The sequence below is a fragment of the Galeopterus variegatus genome, unplaced genomic scaffold (genome assembly GCF_000696425.1).
Source record: "Galeopterus variegatus unplaced genomic scaffold, G_variegatus-3.0.2 Scaffold346, whole genome shotgun sequence".
Classification (NCBI taxonomy): domain Eukaryota; kingdom Metazoa; phylum Chordata; class Mammalia; order Dermoptera; family Cynocephalidae; genus Galeopterus; species Galeopterus variegatus.
This window is the reverse complement of record NW_007726457.1, coordinates 526,743-549,854: the sequence shown is the minus strand read 5'-3', so window position 1 is coordinate 549,854 and position 23,112 is coordinate 526,743. Positions and strand designations below refer to the sequence as shown.

Below are 23,112 nucleotides of genomic sequence, written 5' to 3'. Positions count from 1 at the left end.
TGCTATTTCTGCATATATTTTTAACCACACACAGGTCTACTTAACTCTTTGTAGACATAGATCCTACCCACTGAGTTATGGTTAATATGAATTTTGGAAATTTCCCTATTTTGATATGTCAGGAGAGAATAATTTATTAGCAGGTTTTATTTGTAGGAGTGGTATGGATTCAGGATCAATGAGTGTTTTGGAGACTGCAAACACAGATTTCTTTATTTATTTAAAACAAATCTTGCACAGCCTTACATTTCAATCTTTTTCTTTAAAAGGAGTGAGTTGTGTATAAGGGGGTAAATGCTTTTGTAAACAAGTGAAAAAACTGTTCTAGAACCAACTTATTCATCATTTTCTTCTTCTTCTTTATCTTCTTCATCCTCTTCCTCCTGCTTATCTTCTTCATCCTCCTCATCTTCCGCCTCATCCTTCTTTTTCTTGCTTTTTTCAGCCTTGACAACTCCCTTTTCTGCTGCACCAGGCTTTCCTTTAGCTCAGTGTGCAGCAATATCCTTTTCATATTTTTCCTTCAGCTGAGCAGCTTTCTTTTCATAAGGCTGCTTATCATCTGTAGCAGTGCAGTTCCACATCTCTCCCAGTTTTTTTGCAACATCACCAATGGAAAGGCCAAGACGTTCTCCTTTGATTTTGGGGAGATACTCAGAACAGAACAAGAGAAAGGCCAAAGGAGGCCTTTTGGATGCATTGGGATCCCTGAGCTTCTTTTGTGTTTTCCCCTTAGGAGGGATATGGGTAGGTTTTCATTTCTCTTTCATAGCAGGCCTTGTCCATATTTGCCTTGTCTTCAAATTTTCCTTTATCTTTAGCAGACATGGTCTTCCACCTCTCTAAGCACTCCTTAGAAAGCACCAAGATGCTGACCAAAGCATCTGGTGTGGCTTCTTGTGCTCCTCCCAGCAAGTTTGCACAAAGAATGCGTGTGATGACCTGTGCCTCTCGGCCTCTTAGGAACTCTTTCGCCCGTGTTTGGTTATTTTTCCTCAGGGAGGCACAGAGTCGCCCAGTGCCCGTCTGGCTCTCACTTGCCTTGGTGCTGTCACTTTGGAGCTCAATGTACTGCAATTGCTCAAAAGCACCTTTAAAGTGTCACCTCCTTTTCCAGGATGGGTTAAGTAAAATAACAGCTTCACCACTTCCTTTAATGTGTCCAAGCAAAGAAAGGAAAAGTTTCTGGGCTGCCTCCTGATAAATTCTCTCTACATAATGCTTGTGTTCATAGTAAGCAAGATAACATTCACCATGAGCTGACCAGCCACCAGCTCTGACATATGTCAATATCACTTTAAAACCTAAGTGTGGGAAGGTAGGAAATCAGAAGGGAGCAAAAACTCACATTTTATTTGCAGCAAAGTGCTTGTACCACACGGTCTACACCTCCCTGAAAGCATGGACTATGTGTTATCACCCTTGATAACAAATACTACTCATTAAGCAATTCTGTGGTAGGTTCTGTAGTTCCAAGGGGGAGGAAATACGAAGATGTGCTGGACACATCAAATGCTTAGAATCTACTTGGGTCACCACCACATGAAATAGTAAACCATGAATGCACAGCCAGCTAATGGCACTTTAGAAAACACCACTGGAAATGTGGTCTGGGTGTTGGTGGGAAACACGCATACACACATGTGTGCACATATATGTTCACACACATGACTAGAAGAGGCATTGTGCCTGACAGGAAAGTCACAGAAAGAAGACATCTATGGTGGGGGAAAAAATGGAAAAATGGTAAAAATAATACTTACAGTCTCTTCTACCCCAAATAAACTGAAAGGTTTCTAAATGTGCATTTCAAATTTTGAGAGTAAACAAGGCCAAATGGAAGCCGAAGGCAATAGTCTGAGAGGAGGGAAGAGACTACCCAACCCAGGACAGGAAGTAGCACAGACTCCATTCTGGGGCTCAGGAAAGCCCACCTCCATGGCAAAGAAGCAGAAGTGAGATATCCCTCTTTTGATTCATCCTCAACAACTTAATAAACTTTCACAAAGTCAGTAATTTCCCAATGTGGGCTTGATGGGGCAATGTAGCTTCCTATCTGCAAACTTCAAGTTATGTTAGTTATCAATGTTTTAAAAAATTTAAGCATGTTAATATAATACTCTGCCAATAGTGCTTACAAAACATTTGTGTATGGAAGAGACATCACTTATTTCAATGAAATAAATATCCCTGAATACAACACATTGCAATCAAAGAAGTATATCCATAAAATATTAACAGTTAAACTTCATGCCAGAAAGCCCAGAGAGAGAGCAGAAGAGAGAAAGAAAGAGAGAATGCATATGCTATTTTGGGGTAGAGTATAAGACTGTAGATATATTTAATAAGAGCTATATGATGAGTTCATTTCTTCCCAGGGAGAAATTTCTGTGTTTGGGAGGTGCCACAGCTTGTATATTTGTACCCTCCAAACTCATGTTGAAGCTTAATCTCTAATGTGGCAATATTGAGAGATGGGGTCTTTAAGAGATGATTAGGTCATTATGGATTAATGGATTAATGAGTTATCATGGGAGTGGCCTAATGGCTTTATAAGAAGAGAAGGAAAGACCTGAGCTAGTATTATCAGTAAGAATCTTTAGTTTTAGCTTCCTCACCATGTGATGCCTTGTGCCACCATGGGACTCTTCAGAGAGTCCCCACCAGCAAGACGGGCTTTGCCAGATGCTCCCCCTTGACCTTGGACTTCCCAGCATCCAGAACCATAAGAAATAAACTTTGTTTATTTATAAATTACCCAGTTTCAGGTATTCTGTAATAAGCAACAACAACAACAAAAAAAAAAAGGTTTCGTGGATGAGAGAATTAAATAGCTGGTCTTTTAACAAACAGAGGCATCTAGAAAGTGAAAAAGGAACTTTAAGGGAATGTGGTGGGAAGGGTACCAGTAAGTTTCTAATTAAGGAAAAAGCTCAGGCAAAATCTCCAGTGTTCTACATAGTGCTCAGGAGAATGCCTACTCATGATTTAATATAAAACATTGAATTGCATAAAATCTTATATTGAATTCCCAAGACATTTGTAGAATGCAATTTGGCACACTAATGTGGTAGAGATGACATAAAACAAACTCTCTGCACAAATACTCATGGGAGAGGAAGAACAACCTCACAGAATCTCAAAAAAAAAAAACACTTTAACTTTTAACGTATGCAAACACGTATGTTCTGAGCAAGGGCAGGATTACAAGTAGGTAGAGTATAAGATTTGGGAAACAATGGGAAAGCTTACATCACCACCACCACCTACCACCCACAAACCAGCTCATCAACAGGCAAGCTGATACTGAGACTTGTACAATTAAATATTCATTCTTTTGGCTTAAGTGTTATCTTCTCTTAATAGCCAATAATCCCAAGATTTATAAATTAAGCCTTATGAGACATTTATATATTAAAGGGAATAAATTCATAAGTCTTTCTTAAGATATACAATTTTGGTGGGTTGGAGGCTGGAGAAATATATACAATTTTGGTGGGTTGGAGGGTGGAGAAATATATGGAAAAATATATGGGTACTTAGGAGAAGGGGGTAAAGGCTAGGGAAGGCATTTAGAATAAAATGAAGAGAGAAGTTTATAGTAACTTTATTCCTAGACTACAAAGAAAACCTTTATAAAAACCTGACTGTATAGTGAGGAGCCAAACAGCCCCTTATTTGATCAAAAATGTTTCCATCTAGCTTTTCACAATAAACATTTATTTACTTTGTTTTAAAGTATTCTCTTTGGGGGGAGGGGAGAAGATGGTGGAGTAGTCGGTTCCTGGTGTCACTCTCTCCCTCATAGTGACCAATTTGCAGCTTTTGAGGAGTAGCAACAGAGGACCCAAAATCTGTGCTAGGACAGACAGGAGCCACCCGCCGCAGGACCCCAGTTCAGGTTGCTCTCCATTTCCTAAAGACACTTTAAAGCTTTAGAGCTTTGGGGCCCACACGCCCCGAGACTGCTGCCAGAGAAGGCAGGTAGGGCTGAGGTGTGACTTCCTGCACAGGCTGTCCCTGAGCAACCTGGGAGGCACTGGTTCCAGAGACTCGAGCCAGACAAGCCGGTGAAGGCTGACAGGACGGGACTTTTGGCCCAGGCTGTCCCATCTCCCTGAGCGAACTGAGAGGCACGGGTTTCCAAGCCCTGAGCCTGACAAGCCGGTGAAGGCATGTGGGGTGGGACTTCTGGTCCAGGCAACTTTCTGCTGTCCAGAAGCAGCAGACCCTTCAGGATCCAAGCCATACATCAGGGTGAAATGAGTGAACTGAGATACCCCCAGCCACAATGACAAAAAACGAAAGGAAAGAAACTAGAAATATGAGAAATCAAAAAAGTAAATCACCACCAGAGGAAATTAATAACTTACAAGTGCTAGATCCTATAGAACCGGAAGGCTTTGAAATGACAGACAAGGAATTTAGAGTAACTATTCTAAGGAAACTAAATGAGATACAAGAAAACTCAGTGAAACAACACAATGAAATGAGAAAAAACATACAGGATCTGAAAGAAGAAATGTACAAAGAAATCAATGCCTTGAAAAAGAACGAACCTGAACTTGTGGAGCGGAAGCATTCATTAAATAAAATAAAAAGGCACGACAAAGAGTTTAACCAGCAGACTTGAACAAACAGAAGAGAGAATTTCTGACCTTGAAGACAGGCTGTTTGAATTTCTGACCTGAAGACAGGCAGACCAGAAAAAAGAAAAAGAATCATAAAAATTGAAGAAAATTTGAGAGACAACTGACAACCTTAAGCACTCCAACATCCAAATCATGAGTATTCCAGAAGGGGAGGGAAAAGGAAATGGCATTGAAAACATACTCAATGAGATAATAGCAGAAAACTTCCCAGGTATAGGGAAAGTCACACATCCCCAGATTCAGGAAGCCCAAAGATCACCAAACACATTCAACCCAAAAAGGTCCTCTCCAAGACATGTGATTATAAAACTGACAAAAATCAAAGACAAAGAGAGAATCTTAAAAGCTGCAAGCAAGAAGTGGCAAATCACTTCTCAGGGAGCCCCAATCAGAATAACATCAGACTTTTCATCAGAAACTCAAAAAGCCAGAAAAGAATGGGAAGATATATTCAAAACACTAAAGGACAAAAATTGCCAGCCAAGAATACTTTACAAAGCAAGGCTATCCTTCTGAAATGAAGGACAACTAGTATATTTCTAAGACAAACAAAAACTGTGGGAGTTCACTACCACATGACCAGCCCAACAAGAAATTCTCAACAAAGTACTGGGTTTGATACCACAAAAACAACCATCACTACCATGAATACACAAGAAAGAATAATACCTACCAGCAAAACAAAAATGGTAACAAAAGAGAGAAAAAATAGTTTATCTATCACCCCAAGAAACCAACAAATACAGAAAATTTGAAAGAAAGGAACAAAAGATACTTAAGACATCTAAACAAATGTCAGTATAATGCTAGGAGTAAATCAACACCTTTCAATAAAGGTGTTGTAAGGGACTAAGTTCCCCATTCAAAAGACACAGACTGACTGACTGAATTAAAAAGATGGACCCAACAATATGCTGTCTTCAAGAGACTCACTTAACCTGTGAAGACACACATAGACTAAGAGTGAAAGGATGGAAAAAGATATATCATGCAATTAGAAATGAAAAATGAGCTGGAGTAGCTATTCTTATATCAGATAAAATAGACTTTAAGGCAAAAACCATTAAAAGAGATAAAGATGGCCAATATATAATGATAAAAGGATCTATCCATCAAGAAGACATAACAATCATAAATATATATGCACCTAATGTCGGAGCAGCCAGATTTACAAAGCAAACACTATTAGATCTAAAGAAAGAAATAGACACTAATACCATAATAGTGGTGAACACCCCACTCCCATCATTGGACAGATCGTCTAGGCAAAAAGTCAACAGAGAAACACAAGATCGAAACAAGACTTTAGACCTATTGGATTTGGCAGATATCTATAGAACATTCCACCCAACAACCTCAGAATATTCATTCTTCTCATCAGCACATGGAACATTCTCCAGAATAGATCACATGTTAGGTCACAAATCAAGTCTTAACAAATTCAAAAAAATTGGAATTATTTCATGCATTTTTTTTCTGATCAATGGATTAAAATTAGAAATCAATAATAAACAAAACTCTGAAAACTATACAAACTCATGGAAATTAAACAACATTCTCCTTAATGACATGTGGGTCCAAAAAGAAATTAAACAGGAAATCAAAAAATTTCTTGAAACTAATGAAAATAATGACATATCATACCAAAACCTGTGGGATATTGCAAAAGCAGTTTTAAGGGGGAAATTTATTGCATTAAATGCTTACTTCAGAAGAACAGAAAGATGGCAAATAAAGAACCTAACACTTCTCCTTAAAGAACTAGAAAAACAAGAACAATCCAAAGCCAAAGTTAGCAGATGGAAAGAAATCATTAAGATCAGAGCAGAACTTAATGAAAATGATACGAAAGATCAAAGAAATGAAAAGTTGGTTCTTTGAAAACATTAATAAAATCAACAAACCTTTAGCAAGACTAAGAAAGGAAGACCCAAATAACAAAAATTAGAAATAAAAAAGGTGAAATTACAACTGACATCTCAGAAATACAAGGAATCATTAGAGACTACTATACACAAATATAAGCCAACAAATTTGAAAATCTGGAGGAAATGGATAAATTTCTGGATGCATACAAGCTACCAAAACTGAGGCAAGAAGGTATAGAGAATCTGAGCAGACCCATAACAATAAAAGAGATTGAAGATGTTATCAGAAGGCTCCCAACAAAGAAAAGCCCAGGATCGGATGGGTTCACTGCAGAGTTCTACCAAATCTTCAAAGAGGAACTGATACCAATTCTCTATAAACTGTTCCAAATGATTGAAACAGAGGCCATTCTCCCAAACTCATTCTATGAGACAAATATCACCCTGATTCCAAAATCAGACAAAGATGCATCAAAAATAGAAAACTACAGGCCAATACCCTTGGTGAATATAGACGCAAAAATCCTCAATAAAATACTAGCTAACAGAATATAGCAACACATACACAAAATTAAACACCACAATCAAGTGGGATTCATTCCAGGGATGCAAGGTTGGTTCAATGCAAATCAATAAATGTGATACACCATGTTAATAAAAGCAAAGACCAAAAGCACATGATCATCTCTATTGATGCTGAAAAAGCATTTGACAAAATTCAACATCCTTTCAAGATAAAGACTCTCTACAAGTTAGGCATAGACAGAAAGTATCTCAACATAATTAAAGCCATATACAATAAGCTCACTGCCTATATCATCCTGAACAGGATATCCTGAACAGAAAAGCTTTCAGCTTTTCCCTTAAAAACAGGAACTAGACAAGGATGTCTACTGTCACCACTCCTATTCAACATAGCATTGGAAGTACTAGCCAGAGCAGTCAGAGAAGAAGAGAAAATAAAGGGCATCCAGATTCGAAAGGATGAAGTCCACCTGTCCCTTTGGCAGATGATATGATCCTATATATTGAACAGCCTAAAGCTTCTATAAAAAAACTCCAGGAGTTGATAAACGGTTTCAGCAAAGTTGCAGCATACAAAATCAACACGCAAAAATCAGTAGCATTTCTATACTCCACCATTGCACATGCAGAAAAAGAAAACAAGAAAGCTAACCCATTTATAATAGCCACCAAAAAAATAAAATATTTAGGAATAAAGCTGACTGAGGATGTGAAAAATATCTATGAAGAGAACTACAAACCACTGTTGAGAGAAATTAAAAAGGACACAAGAAGATGGAAAGATATCCCATGCTCTTGGATTGGAAGAATTAACATTGTGAAAATGTCCATATTACCCAAAATGATCTACAAATTTAATGCAATCCCCATCAAAATTCCAATGACATTTTTCTCTGAGATGGAAAAAGCCATCCAGACATTTATATGGAATAACAAAAGACCACACATAGCCAAAGCAATCCTGAGGGGAAAAAAAAAAAAAAGAAACCTGGTGGCATAACACTACCTTACTTTAAACTGTATTACAAAGCTATAATAACCAAAACAGCATGGTACTGGCATAAAAACAGACATGTGGATCAATTGAACAGAACAGAGAACCCAGAAATTAACCCATATGTCTACAGCCATCTGATCTTTGACAAAGGCACCAAGTCTACATACTGGGGAAGAAACTGCCTTTTCAAGAAATGGTACTGGGAAAACTGGATAATCATATGTAGGAGAATGAAACTAGACCCATATCTTTCACCATATACCAAAATCAACTCAAAATGAATTAACGAATTAAATATACATCCTGAAACAATAAAACTCCTCTAAGAAAACATAGGGGAAACACTCCAGGAAGTATGAGTGGCTACAGAATTCATGAATAGGACCCAAAAAGCACAGGCAACTAAAGGTAAAATAAACAAATGGGATTATATCAAAATCAAAAGCTTCTACACAGCAAAAGAAACAATCAACAGAGTAAAAAAAAACAACCAACAGAGTGGGAGAAGATATTTACAAAATATACATCTGACAAAGGATTAATATCCAGAATATACAGGGAACTCAAATAACTTTACAACAACAAAAAATAACCCAGTTAAAAAATGGGCAAAGGTGGGCCAGCCCCGTGGTGCACTTGGGAGAGTGCAGCACTTGGGAGTGTGGCGGCGCTCCCGCCGCGGGTTCGGATCCTATATAAGGATAGCCGCTGCGCTCACTGGCTGAGCGCGGTGCAGGCAACACCAAGCCAAGGGTTGTGATCCCCTTACCGGTCACAAAAAAAAAGACAAAAAAAAAAAAATGGGCAAAGGAGCTGAACAGACATTTCTCAAAGGAAGATATATGAATGGCCAACAGACACATGAAAAAGTGCTCAATATCACTCAATATCTGGGAAATGCAAATCAAAGCCACACTGAGATACCATCTTACTCCAATTAGGATAACTAACATCCAAAAGACTGAGAACAATAAGTGCTGGAGAGGTTGCAGAGAAAAAGGAACTCTCATCCACTGTTGGTGGGGTTGCAAAATGGTGCAGCATTTACGGAAAATGATATGAAGCTTCCTCAAACAATTACAGATAGATCTACCATATCACCCAGCAATCCCACTGCTGGGAATATACCCAGAAGAATGGAAATCATCATGCCAAATGGATACCTGTACTCCAATGTTTATTGCAGCTCTATATACAATATAGATGAGTGGGTAAGGAAACTGTGGTATAGCTACACAATGGAATACTACTCTGCTATAAAAAGGAACAAAACGTTAACAACATGGGTGGACTTAGAGAAAATTATATTAAGTGAAACAAGGCAGGCACAGAAAAAGAAATATCACATGTTCTCACATATTTGTGGTAGCAAAAATTAATAAATAAACACACAAACAAATAAAGGGTGGGAGAAGAAGACAGAATAACCACAAAAATTCCTTGAACTATTTAAGCCAAGTGCACAGATACGATGGGGGGGGGGGGGAAGAACAGGTAAAGGGGCATGAAAATCAAATACAATGTATTGTGAGAAGTAAAATAAAATAAAATAAAATTTTAAAATAAATAAATAAAAATATTCTCTTTTTTATGTATTTAAATATTAATAATGTAGTTAAATATTCTCCAATTGATGGGCATTTAGTGTGCTTCCAATCACTTTCTATAAGCAAAATGTTACATGAAAATACTTGTACTTATATCCTTGCACTTTTGTGCAAGTATTTCTGAAGGGAAAAATCCTAGAAGTGGAATTACTGAGTCAAAGGGTACATACATATATATGCATGTGTGTGTGTGTATATATATATATATATATATATATATACACACACACACATATATATACACACACACACATATATATATATACACACATATATATATAATTTTAACGTTTCTTATCATATTATTCTCTATAGAATTTATACCAATGGATCCTCCCACCTGCAATGAAAGCACCCATGTTCCCAAATTCTTGCCAACATAGTGTATTATCAAACTTATTAATATTTACCAATCTGATAAGCAAAAGTTATACATCCTTGTAGTTTCAACTGCCTTTTACACTATAATAAAAGTTTTTCCTGGTGGAAAATGTATTGATCATTTTTCATTTCTTCAGGGGTTGTGATCATTGCCTCAACTGACTCTAGCATTTTATGTTACTGTGCAGCTAATAAGGCTGCCCTGCCTTTTTTGTCCTAGAAGGGACTTTCACTTCTTGTCCAATTGAAGCGTCTTTATCTTTCAAGTCCAGTAACTTTAATAGAATATGCCCTTTAAATATGTAAATTGCAGGGCTTTATTATTTAAAGAAGTTCTCTTGAGGTATATTTTCATACAGATTGTAATCATTAGCCTACTTTCTAAATTTTGCCAGTTCATATTTCCTTCTGTAGTCTTCTCATATCTTTCCTAAATTCTTGCATAACTTCTTTGTGCTTTTGTTTTATGAAAACAATTGTTCTAATTACTATTTTAATTCCATTGATATATTCAATAACAACTTTCACTGTTCTGTGAAAAACAGTTTTGTTTTCCAGAGAGTATTCTGTGTATGTTGTTTGTTTCTTATGTTTTCTTCCTTCTATTTTTTAAAAATAATAAAGACTATGCTAGTTAGTTTTTTCTTTGTTTTTAGAACTCATCTTTTCAATTTCTGTAAAAATTTTTTACTCAACCAGCTCTTTTCAGAATATGTAACGAGGAAAGAGTCATGTCTGAGGCCAGAAAGAACCTGATCTATGGAAGTTCCCACTGATAGTCCCTAAACTCTGGCCCTGTTTTCCTGTCAGGAAAACAATGGTTTTTCTGCATTAGGGCGCACCACTTAAGTTAGAATGCTTTACCAACATTTTCTGAAATCTGAAATCATAGGTATTCTTTTCTGTGCCTTTCTCCACTTCTGTTTCATCTTTACTGATTTGGGCAGCCTTTTCTCCTGTTTTATAGTTTAGAGATTTAAGCAGTCTGCTTTTCAACAAAAAATTGAATTTACATTTTTGTTTCTTATTTTTCTGATTACTTTGCTATAATATTTAAGATAGTAAGTGAGAAATGGTGATTCTAATCAACCATGTTCAAACTAAAGTTTTTTAATGTTCTTTTAAGGGAATATCTTTGACTATATTTTGTTTCTTTTATTGCAATTGGTCTATGAAGGTTATCTACTCTTCATGAGTCAGTTTTAGTAACATATTTTTTTCTCGAAACTATGCATTTTATCTGGATTCTAGATTTTTTAAAAAGGTATGTGTTATTTTTCATAGACAGATACCATTCTTTTTTACTGAAAAAAAGTTTTTTCCTTATTTGAAATTATATCCCCTTATCTTCTTTTCTTCAGCTAGCTTGCAAAGTAGGTTGGTGTGGTCTTTACAAACAACCACATATTGTTTAAATGTTGTTTAAGTCACTATTTTTTCTTCCCAAATTCTTCTGTTTTACTTGCATTTTGCTTATTTTTTTTCTAGATTTTGAGTATAATTTTAAACTACGCTGTTTTTAAATAAGTGTTTGAGGGATTATTTAATTCTGATATAGTGCTTTAATTGTATCTCACAGGAATTGATGAGCAATATTATCACTGTTTGCTTTAAGAGTTTCTAATACAAATTTTGATTCTCTTTTTATTGCACCAGTTATACATATTTTTAAAATTTTGATATGTGAATAGAATTAGTCAGCTATTATCTCATTGTTTATTTCTTAATTTATTGCATCATGGTTTAAAGATATAGTCTGAATAATATTCATTTTTGCTATTTCATTTGTTTATTTTTGTTTGTTTTTAATTTATTGAGATAATGATTAATTCCTAATGTGTGATAAATTATTTGTAGATATTTCAATAATGTTAGAAAACAATGCATATTCTTAATTTGGGTTACATACCTCAAAAGTTCATGAAAAGATTCATATTATTTTTTAATTCTATTTTACCATGAACTTCTATGTCTAGTAAAATGTTCTTCATTGTTTTTTTAAAATCTTCTATAGTCTTAGTAAGTTTCCAAGAAAGTATTCAAGTGCTATAGAATATTAAAAAGCAATTAATAGAAGAAAGGTATTTTTATGTGCCAATAAGAAAAATCTTTAAAATATGTTTGTGTTAAAACCAACTTTTGGACTATGGCCTACAAATCTTTGCTCAAATGTTACTTTTGCAGTGGAGCTTGCTTGACAATCCTATTTAAAATTGCAACATTCCTCACTACACACACACACACCAACTTCTGATTCCCCTTTACTCTGCTCTACTTTTCCATAGCATTTACCCTATTTTAAGATGTTAAATGATTTAATTATATATTATGTTTATTGTTAATTGTCTGCTTTCTCCACTGGATATAAATTCCACAAGCCCAGTGGTTTTTGCTTGTTTTGATCACGGATGCATCCCAGGGCCTATACCTGTGGGTGCTCAATATTGTGATAATTCATGTAAACAGAAAACCTCAAACTACTTTGAGAACACATATATGCAAATGCATAAAAAAAGATCTGGAAGTACACTCACCAAATTGATAACAGTATTTGATCTTAGGGTAGGATTGAAAAATCAAGGAGGCTTTTTACTTTTTACAAGATATCCTTCTATATTTGCTAATTTTTATATTGAAATGTAAGTATCACATATGCAATCACAATATCAAACATTATATTTTTAATGATAAACAGCTCATAAAAAATAAAATGTTTTAGTAAAGGAGAGTAATAGATTAAGACTATCCTCACCATATATGAAAACTCTAAAGCTCCAGTCATTGAATTGGAGCGGTGCTGATAAACAAATAGACCTACAAATCATGGAACTAGACAGATATCTGATTTAGATTACTTAGCATATAGAAGAAAGTACTACATAACAAAGGAGCCATTTCAAATTAAGGAAAAATACAAGGATATGGGGATATTATTGAGCTACTGGAAGCAGAGGGTAAAACAACGTGAATTTTCCCCTCACACCAAAAAGAGAAATACAAATAGGTTTGTGGATGTGGAAACATAATACCGCTCACCACAAAAAGCACCATAAATAAAATTTAAAGTTTAGTACTATCTTGGAAAAAAAATTTTGAAAAATATGTAAGATATTGTGTTGACATCCTTATTAAATCAAGGCCACATGCAACCAAAAGGAAAACACTAAAACTAGTAAATGCACCAAGCTCTTAAATATGTAGGACTAATTCAACCATAAACCACCAGTTTGGTTCTCTGACTTAATGAGACAAAAAGGCACTTGCAGATGATTACTTTATACTGAGTGGCCCTACGAATAAAGTCTGTGGAATCCACAAGTAGCAAGCTTGCAGAATTTTGAAAAGGCTTTGAGATCATGGGAGTACTGACCTTTGCATAAACTGAGACTTCCTGCATTCATTTTTGTTGTAGTTTAAACACAAATCAAGGATGCTGGTTCAATGACAGCTCTGCACGAAGTAAACTGGGATGAGAGGTTATTCAATTGCCCAGAACAGGGAGAATCTGTCTCTCTATCATCCCTGTCAGTAACAATTAGCCCCTTCTGAAAAGAGTGTTGTAGATACACAATCAAAATAATCCTTAAAGGGAGGATATAATTTGTCTTACAGAAATCCATTACCAACAAATAACTGCTTGTAGAGGAAGGATACAACAAAGCATCACACTTGGAAGTGATAATAACAGCAAATAGCATCCCGAGCCTAGATTGGGTCTTATATAAAAAAAACTGCTATATGGCCAATTAACCAGTATTTTCTCAGTGTTATGACACTTTGAAATGGCTAAATACAAAATTGGGAGGAGAAAAGGAGTTGCTCTTTCTCCTCCGTACCCTACTTCCCTGCCTCCACAGCCCCCAAACAAACTATACAAGAGAAAACCCAACAATCTGGTATGAATTTTCCTGGCTCAGTTTCGTAAAAGACCTGGAAATAACAGCATCAGTTGATAAACCAGACAGGGCCTGGTCTGCTATGTCAACATGGAAAATCAACTCAGCGGTCCTAGTCCTGCTTTGTGGCCTTTCCTGCTTCAGAAATCAATCCTGGAGAAGAAAACCAGGGCACTGCCTCAAGGATCAGGAGCATACCTCAAATTGCAGCCACAGAACCTGATTCCCCCCACACTTTGCAATTTGGGCTCTAATTGTGGATTCACAAGGAAGAGCCATCCTGGCTGGCCACATATGCTCTTTTGAACTGATTGCCATTTTTTTCATGTTGACATATTTGAGGACCTGGCAAGGGTTAAGACTGAGCTAAACTTTATACGCATTATCTCATTTAATCTCCTCAACAGGCCCATAAGGTGGATGCTGTTATGCCCCTTTACAGGGGTGGATAAAGAGACTTACAGAGGGTAAGACAGTTGGCCAAGGTATTGATCTAGTAAGTGAAATCAGAACTTTTATTTTAACTATGTTTTTCAGCTTCCACTTATTAGTGAGGACATGCCGTATTTCTCTTTCTATACCTGGCTTATTTCACTTAACATAATTTTCTCTAAGTTCATCCATGTTAGTGTGAATGGCAGAATTTCATTCCTTTTTATGGCAGAGTAGTATTCCATTATTCTTTGGGGGTTTTTTGGCAGCTGGCCAGTACTGGGACCAAACCCTTGACCTTGGTTTTATATATACCACATTTTCCTTGTCCAGTCATTCATTGATGGACATTTAGGTTGGTTCCAACTCTTAGCTGTTGTAAACAGGGCTGTGTTAAACATGGGAGTGCAGGAATCCCTTCAACATGATTTCCACTCCTTCAGGTATATACCTAGAAGTGGGATTGCTTGAGCATATGGCAGTTTTATCTGTAGTTGATTGAGGAACCTCCATACTGTTTTCCATAATGACTGCAGTCCATCCACTGTAGAAGGGTTCCCCTTCCTCCCCATCCTCACCAGCATTTGTTATTCTCTGTCTTTTTGATACTGACCAATTTAACTAGCATGACATGATATCCCAATGCAGTTTTGATTTTCATTTCCTTGATAATTAGTGATGTTGAGCATGTTTTCATGTGTCTGTTGACCATTTGTATATCTTCCTAAGAGAAATGCCTGTTCATCTCCTTTGCCCATTTTTTAATTGGGTAACTTGCTTTTTTACTGTTAAGTTGTTTTTGTTCCTTGTATATTCTGGATATTAATCCCCTGTTGGATGCACAGCTTGCAAATATTTTCTCCCACTCTGTAGGTTGTCTTTTTCACTCTGTTGATTGTTTCTTTTGCTGTGCAGAAGCTTTTTAGTGTGATATAGTCCCATTTGTTTATTTTTCCTTTTGTTGACTATCTTTTTGGGATCTTGTTCATAAAGTCTTTGCCCAGTCCTACTTCCTGAAGTGTTTCCCCTGTGTTTTTTTTTTTTTAGTAGTTTTATAGTTTCAGGTCTTATATATGTCATTAATCCATCTTCAGTAGATTTTGGTATATGGCAAGAGGTAGAGATCTAGTGTTATTCTTCTACATATGGATGTCCAGTTTTCCCAGCACCACTTATTGAAGAGGCCATCCTTTCCCCAATGTGTGCTCCTGATGCCCTTGGAAAAGTCAGTTGGCTGTATGTATGTGGGTTGATTTCTGGGTTCTCTATTCTGTTCCATTGGCTCAAGTGTCTGTTTTCATGCCAGTACAAAGCTGTTTTGGTTACTATAGCTTTGTAGTATAATTTGAAGTCATGTAGTGTGATGCCTCCAGCTTTATTATTTTTTTTGCTCAGGACTGCTTTGGCTATTTGGGGTCTTTTGTTGTTCCATATGAATGTAAGGTTGTTTTTTCTATTTCTGTGAAGAATGTCATTGGTATTTTGATGGAGATTGCATTGAATCTGTAGATAGCTTTGGGTAGTATGGACATTTTCACAATATTAGTTCTTCCCATCCACGAGCATGGAATATCTTTGCATCTTTCTGTGTCCTCTTTAACTTCTTTCAGCAGTGATTTGTAGTTCTCATTGTAGAGACCCTCAACTCTGGTTAAATTGATTCCTAGGTATTTCATATTTTGGGTGACTATTGTAAAGGGGCTTGCTTTCTTGATTTCTTTTTCTGTTAATTCATGGTTGGAGTATAAAAAAGCTACTGATTTTTGCTTGTCGATTTTGTATCCTGAAACTTTACTGAAATTGTTTATCGTCTCTAAGAGTTTTTTGGTAGAGTCTTTAGGTTTTTCTAAGTATAAGATCACGTCATCTGCAAACAGAGAAAATTTGATTTCATCTTTTCCAATCGGATGCCCTTTAGTTCTTTTTCTCTTACCTGATTGCTCTGGCTGGTACTTCCAATACTATGTGAAATAGGAGTGGTGAGAGAGGGCATCCTTGTCTTGTTCCCATTCAGGATGATATTGGTGGTGGGTTTGACATATATGACTTTTATTGTATCAAGATACCTTCTATACCTAATTTGCTATCAAACTTTTTTTCTGCATCTATTAAGGTAATGATATGGTTTTTGTCCTTGGTTTTGTTTATGTGGTATATTACATTTATTGACTTGTGTATATTGAACCATCCTTGCATCCCCTGAATGAATCCAAGTTGATCATGGTATTTTTTGGATGTGTTGCTGTAGTCTGTTTACTAATATTTTGTAGAAGTTTCTTGCATCTATATTCATCAAAAACATTAGTCTATAGTGTGTTTTTTTTTTGCTATATCTTTGTCTGGTTTTGGTATAAGGGTGATGCTGGCCTTGTACAATGAGTTTGGGAGACTAGACTCTGCTTCAATTTTTTGAAATAGTTTGAAGAGATTTGGTATTAATTCCTCTTTAAATATTTGGTAGAATTCAGCAATAAAGCTATCTGGTCCTAGACTTTTCTTTGTTGGGAGACTGTTGATTACTGCTTCAATCTATTGCTTATCAGTGGTCTGTTCAAGTTTTCTATTTCTTCTTGGTTCAGTCTCTGGTAGTCTCTATGTGACTAAAAATTGATCCATTTCCTCCAGGTTTTCAAATTTGTTGGTATATAGTTGTTTGAAATAGTCTCTAATTATTCTTTGTATTTCTGTGGTATTGGTTGCAATGTCTTCTTTTTCATTTCTGATTTTTCTTATTTGGGTGTTCACCTTTTTTTTTTTTTTTTTTTTTTAGTTAGCCTAGCTAATGGTTTGTCTATTTTGTCTTCTCAAAAAAACAACTTTTTGTTTCATTGATCTTTGGTATCATTTTTGGGGTCTCTATTTCATATAGTTCTTCTCTGATCTTAATTATTTTTTTACGTCTACTAATCTGGGGATTGGATTTTTCTTGTTTTTCTATTTCTTTGAGGTGTAGCATTAAGTTGTTTATTTGAAATCTTTCTATTCTTTTGATGAAAGCATTTATTGCAATAACTTCCCACTTAGTACTGCTTTTGCAGTATCTCACAGATTTTGGTATGATGTGTCTTTATTTTTACTAGTTTCAAGAAATTTTTGATTTCTGGTTTAATTTCTTCTTGGACCCATAGGCTGTTCAGGAGCATGTTGCTTGATTTCCATGTATTTGTATGTTTTCCTGAGTTTCTCTTGTTATTGATTTCTGGTTTTAATTGATTGTGGTCTGAAAAGATACTTGAAATGATTTCAGTTTTTCTAAATTTGTTGAGACTTGATTTGTGACTTAACATGTGATCTATTCTGGAGAATGATCCATGAGATGATGAGAAGAATGTATATTCTGTAGTTGTTAGATGAAATGTTCTGTAAATATCTGCCAGGTCCTCTTGGTCTACAGTATAGTTTAAATCCTGTGTTTCTCTATTAATTTGTTGCCAAGATGATCTGCCTAGTGCTGACGGAAGGGTGTTCAGGTTTCCTGCTATTATTGTATTGGGATCTATCTCTTTCTTTAGGCCTAATAATGTTTGCTTTATATATCTATGTGCTTCAGTGTTGGGTGTATATATTTATAATTGCTTTGTCTTCTAGCTGGATAGATCACTTTATCAGTACTTAGTGGCCTTCTTTTTATGGTTTTTGGTTTAAAATCTATTTTATCCAATATAAGGAAAGCTACTCATGCTCATTTTGGGTTTCAATTTACATGGTATACCTTTTTCCATCCCTTCATTATTAGTTTGTGTCTGTCCTTACAGGTGAGGTGAGTCTCTTGAAAACAGCATAGTTGGGTTTAACTTTTTAGTCAGTCAGTCTGTGTCTTTTGACTGGGGAGTTTAATTCATTTACATTTAGGGTTGTTATTGAAGAAGATTGTCTTATTCCTGGAATTTTATCTATTTCTGTTTGGATGTTTCAAATATCTTTTGTTCCTTTCTTCCCCTTTTATTGTTTGTCTTTGATGTTTGTTGGTTTTTTGTGGTGGTAAGATTTAGTTTCTTTCTCATTTGTATTGTTGTTCTACCAGTGGGCTTTGTTCTTTCTTGTATATTCATGGTAGTGATTATCATTTTTCAGTTACCAGATGCAAGACTCCCTTGAGGATTTCCTGCAGGGCTAATCATGTGTTGGTGAACTGCAGTTTTTGTTTGTCTGGAAAATACACTATTTCTCCCTCATTTCTGAAGGATATCCTTGCTGGATGTAGTATCCTTGGCTGACAATTGTTTTCTTTTAATATATTGAATATGTCATCCCATTTTCCTCTGGCCTATAGAGTTTCTGTTGAGATGTCTGCTGTTTGTACTTTATAGTTGATTTGGTGTTCTTCTCTTGCCACTTTTAAGATTATCTCTTTGTCTTTGAGATTTGCCAGTTTGACAATAATGTGTCTGAAAGAGGATCTTTTTGGATTGAATCTGTGTGGGAATCTTTGAGCCTCCTGGATCTGAAGGTCTGTGTCTCTCCCTATACCTTGGAAGTTTCCATTATTATTTCATTGAATAGATTTTCAATGCCTTTTCCTTTCATCTCTGCATCACACATGATTCCAGTGTTTGTGCACTTTGTGCACTTGTTTGTCTACTAGCTCTTAGATTTTCTTCATTTTTTTAACTTTTTTCCTTTTTTTTTTTTTGTCTGCCTGGGTTATTTCAAAAAGACTATCCTCAAGAACAGAATTGCTTTCACCTAGCTTGCTGCTTAAGATTTCAGTTGTGTTTTTTATTTCATTGAATGAAACTTTCAGTTCCATGAGTTCTGCTACATTCTTTTTTATTATTCTCTTTGTAAATTTCCTCCTTCATATCTTGGATTCTTTTTCTCATTTCATTATGTCACCTAACTGAGTCTTCTCATATCTCATTGAGTTTCCTTAAGATTGTTGCTCAGAACTTCTTTTCAGTCATTTCAATGGTTTCCTGCTCTATAGGGCCTGGTATTTGAGAATTACTGTATTCTTTTGGTGGTGTCATATTTTAATGGATTTTTATATTTCTAGTATCTCTACATTGATGTCTTGTCATCTGGTAGAGCAGTTGCTTCTTCTTTTACTCCAGAGTGGGGTTTGACGAGAGAGACTTCCTCTTCTTTTTCTGGCCTCCACTCTGGTGACTCTCCTTGAGTCAATGCAGTCAAGTGTCTGGTGGGCTGCCTGCATGGTGTCTGTGGCTACTAATGTGGTAGCAAGCTGTTTTTGTGGCAGCCATGGCTGTGGCAGTGGCTGTGGTGGGCCACCCACATGGAAGTAGTGTTTTGGGTATGTTCCTGTCTGCTGCCAGGTGGGGGTGGTCTGCCCTTGACTCCTGCCTAGGACCGCAGGTGTGCTCCTGCCTGCTGATGGGTGGAGGGGGCTGCCTTCAGCTCCTGCCTAGGACCTTATACATGCTGCTGTCTGCTGACAGGTAGTGAAGGCTAACCTCAGCTTCTGCCTAGGACCCCAGGCATGCTCTTGCCTCCTGTTGGGCAGTGAGGACTGCCCTTGCCTCTCTTGCTTAGGACCCTGGGTGTGCTCCTGCTTGCTGCTAGGTGATAGGGGCTGCCCACAGCTCCTCTATCTTAAGTATTAGAAAATAAAACCTTTTTTCTGGTATCTTTGTATCAGTTTGCTTGGGCTGCCATAACAAAATACACAGACTGGGTGGTATAAACAACAGAAATTAATTTTCTCATAATTCTGGAGGCTATCTGTTCAAGATCAAGGTAACATCTCCTGGGGCCTCTCTCCTTGGCTTATCTTCTCCCTGTGCCTTCATATCGTCTTCCCTTTGTACATGTTTGTGTCGTAGTCTCTTCCTATAAGGATACTAGTCATATTGGATTAGGACCCATTCTAATGAGTTCATTTAACCTTAATTACCTTTTTAAAGGGCCTAAGTTCAAATATAATCACATTCTGAGGTACTTAGATTTGTTATTTTACCACACGAATTGGGGGGAAGGGGAGCACAACTCAGCCTACAACAATGTTTAGTACTGTAATTTTTACAGACCTATTATTTTAACTTTTATAACTTGTAAATCCAAGTCTCTTTCTACCCCATAAAAAAATACATGGCTGTAGCTGGAGAAAGACCTACAGTATACTGACTAGTCTCACATTTTATATTCTTGACATTCAAGGAAGTTGGGGTGACTCAGCAATCATACAGTAACTATCCACTCTAGTGACTCCCAAACTTCAGAGTCTATCAGAATCCTCTGGAGGCTTGTTAAAACGCAGATTGCTAGGCCAGCCCCAGAGTTCTTGATTCAGTAGGTCTGAAGCAATTCATGAAATATGCATGAATTACTAAGAAATTCCCGAGTGATAGCAATGCTGTGATCTGGGGACCACCCTTTGAGAACTACTGCTCTACCAGTATTCTAGCTCTTTCATGCCTATTTTTTTCATTAAATCTCCAACACCTACTCCCTTGTCTCCACTCTCAGCTCATGATCTTTCTTCCTCTTTCACTGAAAGGGGTGAAACAATTAAAAAACTATCCCAGATTCCGTGCACTGCACCTCCTCACCGCCCCCCCCCCATAAGTATCTGTGGTCACTCTGCTTTCTTGGCTATTTTGAAAGATAAATTATCTGCAGTCCTTGTAGAGCCAATCTCTCTTCATGTGCACTAAATTCCAAACCCTCTTGTCCACTCAATGGCTTCATTCTGTGTATTCTCTCCCATCTCTCTTACATTGTCAACTTTTTCCTCTTACTGAATAATCCTCATCAGTACTCAAGCATACTATTAATTCTCCCATCTTAAAAAGCAAAAACTAAATTTAAAAACACATCTTTTACTGCACTCACTCTCCCCACCAGCTATCACTTTATTTCTCCTCACCTCTGTAGCAAAACACCTGTGGAGGGTGCCCTCACTCAGTCTACCCAGTTTCTTTCCTCTCATTCTCTCATAAAACTACTGCAGTTGGGCCTTAACTCCCACTATTCCACCAAATTTGCTCTCCTTAAGGTCACAGATGATCTCCAGCTTGCTAAGTCTCATGACCCACATTCAGCCCTCTCCATTTTACCCCATTTGACAGAGATGACAGCCCTTCCTGACACACTTCTTTTGGCTTCTAAACTAGCACACTCAGTTTTCATCCTAATTCACCGGTTGCTCAGTCTCAGACCTTTGTGCAGGTCTTATCTTTTCCCATATCTTTTAGCCTTAGACCGACTTGCATCACACTGTAGTTCCTTTTTCTATCTGCTCTCATTCCTCTGGGGATCTCATCCAGCCTTCTTCTATATGCCTATGGTTGCCAGAATTACATCTCCAGCACTGACTTTCTGTACCTCAGATTCCAACTCTATATTTGAAGTCGCCATTTACATTACTCAAACTTTTCACGAGTGACTCCTGGTCTTCCTCCGGATATCTGATCCTCTCATACCTTTCCATCTTGGTGGATGAAAAATCCACCATTTCAGTGCTTAGGCCAAAAGTCTTTGAGTCACCCTTGATTCCTCTCTGTTTCACTCACACTGAACATCCAATCCACCAGTAAGTCTTCTTGGGTTCACCCTAAAAATATATCCAGAATCCAACCAACCACTCCTCACCACCTTAATTGCTATTTCTGTGGTCCAGGCTTGCTAGATTTTAACCATAGTCTCATAACTATTTTCCTGTTTTTATCCTTACCTCTTCCCATTCTATTCTCAGCAAGCAAGTAAAAGTGGTTCTTTCAAAACATGTCAGACCGTGGCATTCCTCTCCCCAGAATACTGATAAGGATCCTCATCTTTCTCAGGATGAAAGTTCAAGTCTTTAAAATAGCCTGCAAAGCCCTCCGTGCGCCCTCACCCCACTGCAATAGCTCTCTGATCTCCACTTCTCTTCCCTGGGCTCCTTTGCTCCAGTCACATTGCCTTTTTTACTATATCTTGGACATAGAAATCATACTCCCTTTTTGGTCTTCTATGTTAGTTGATTACTTGGCCTGGAAAATTCTGTCTGTAGATATCTTGGCTAGCTTGCTTACCACTGCAAATCTGTAGATGAGGCCTATTTTGACTATTCTACTTAAAATGCCACTAAAGTCCTTTCTGGCATTCCAGACCCCTTTTTCTCTTTACCTTTGAATGTACTATATAATCTATGTATTTATTATGTCGATTGTTTACCATTTGCCTCCCCTACTAATATGTAAGCTTGACAAGGGTAGAGATTTGTGTTTGGTTTACTGATGTATCCTAAAGACTTATGTCAGTATCTAACTTATAGGAAGAACTCATTAAGTATTCATCAAATTATTGGATAAATGAATATGAATATCAGATCTAAATAATTATTTATAGTCACTGAAGAAATCAGTCTCTGATATCCCCAAGTAACAATATCTAAACTCTCTGGAACAGCTGTAGATCAAGGGTTCATAACTTTTTGTGCCATGAATGCCTTTGGTGGTTTGTTGAAGCCTATGGACTCTTTTTCAGACTAATATTTTTTAATGTACAAAATAAAATCTATGAACTACAAATGGAATCAATTATATTATCAAAATATTTTTAAGTTAATGAAAAAACTTGTTCACAGTTTATACTAACACATATAATTTGTTAACCATTAAATGACAACAACTGACAGTGGGTCTAATGACAACTATAATTTTGAAGTAGTGATGAGTATTAATGATATTTCAAGATGTCTACAACAACTATAATGTGATATAAATATATCTGTAATTTCTATTATGAACAAAGTCACAGCATTGCTAGTAGTACCATGATTTGTTGCCTATATTCATAAATGCAGGAAATGAA

The 23,112-nt window shown here is 36.6% G+C and overlaps 1 pseudogene; it reads right to left on the bottom strand.

Moving 5' to 3' along the window:
* Positions 1–335: 335 nt before the first annotated feature.
* On the bottom strand, positions 336–21,772 carry LOC103586508 (annotated as a pseudogene).
* Positions 21,773–23,112: the final 1,340 nt, after the last annotated feature.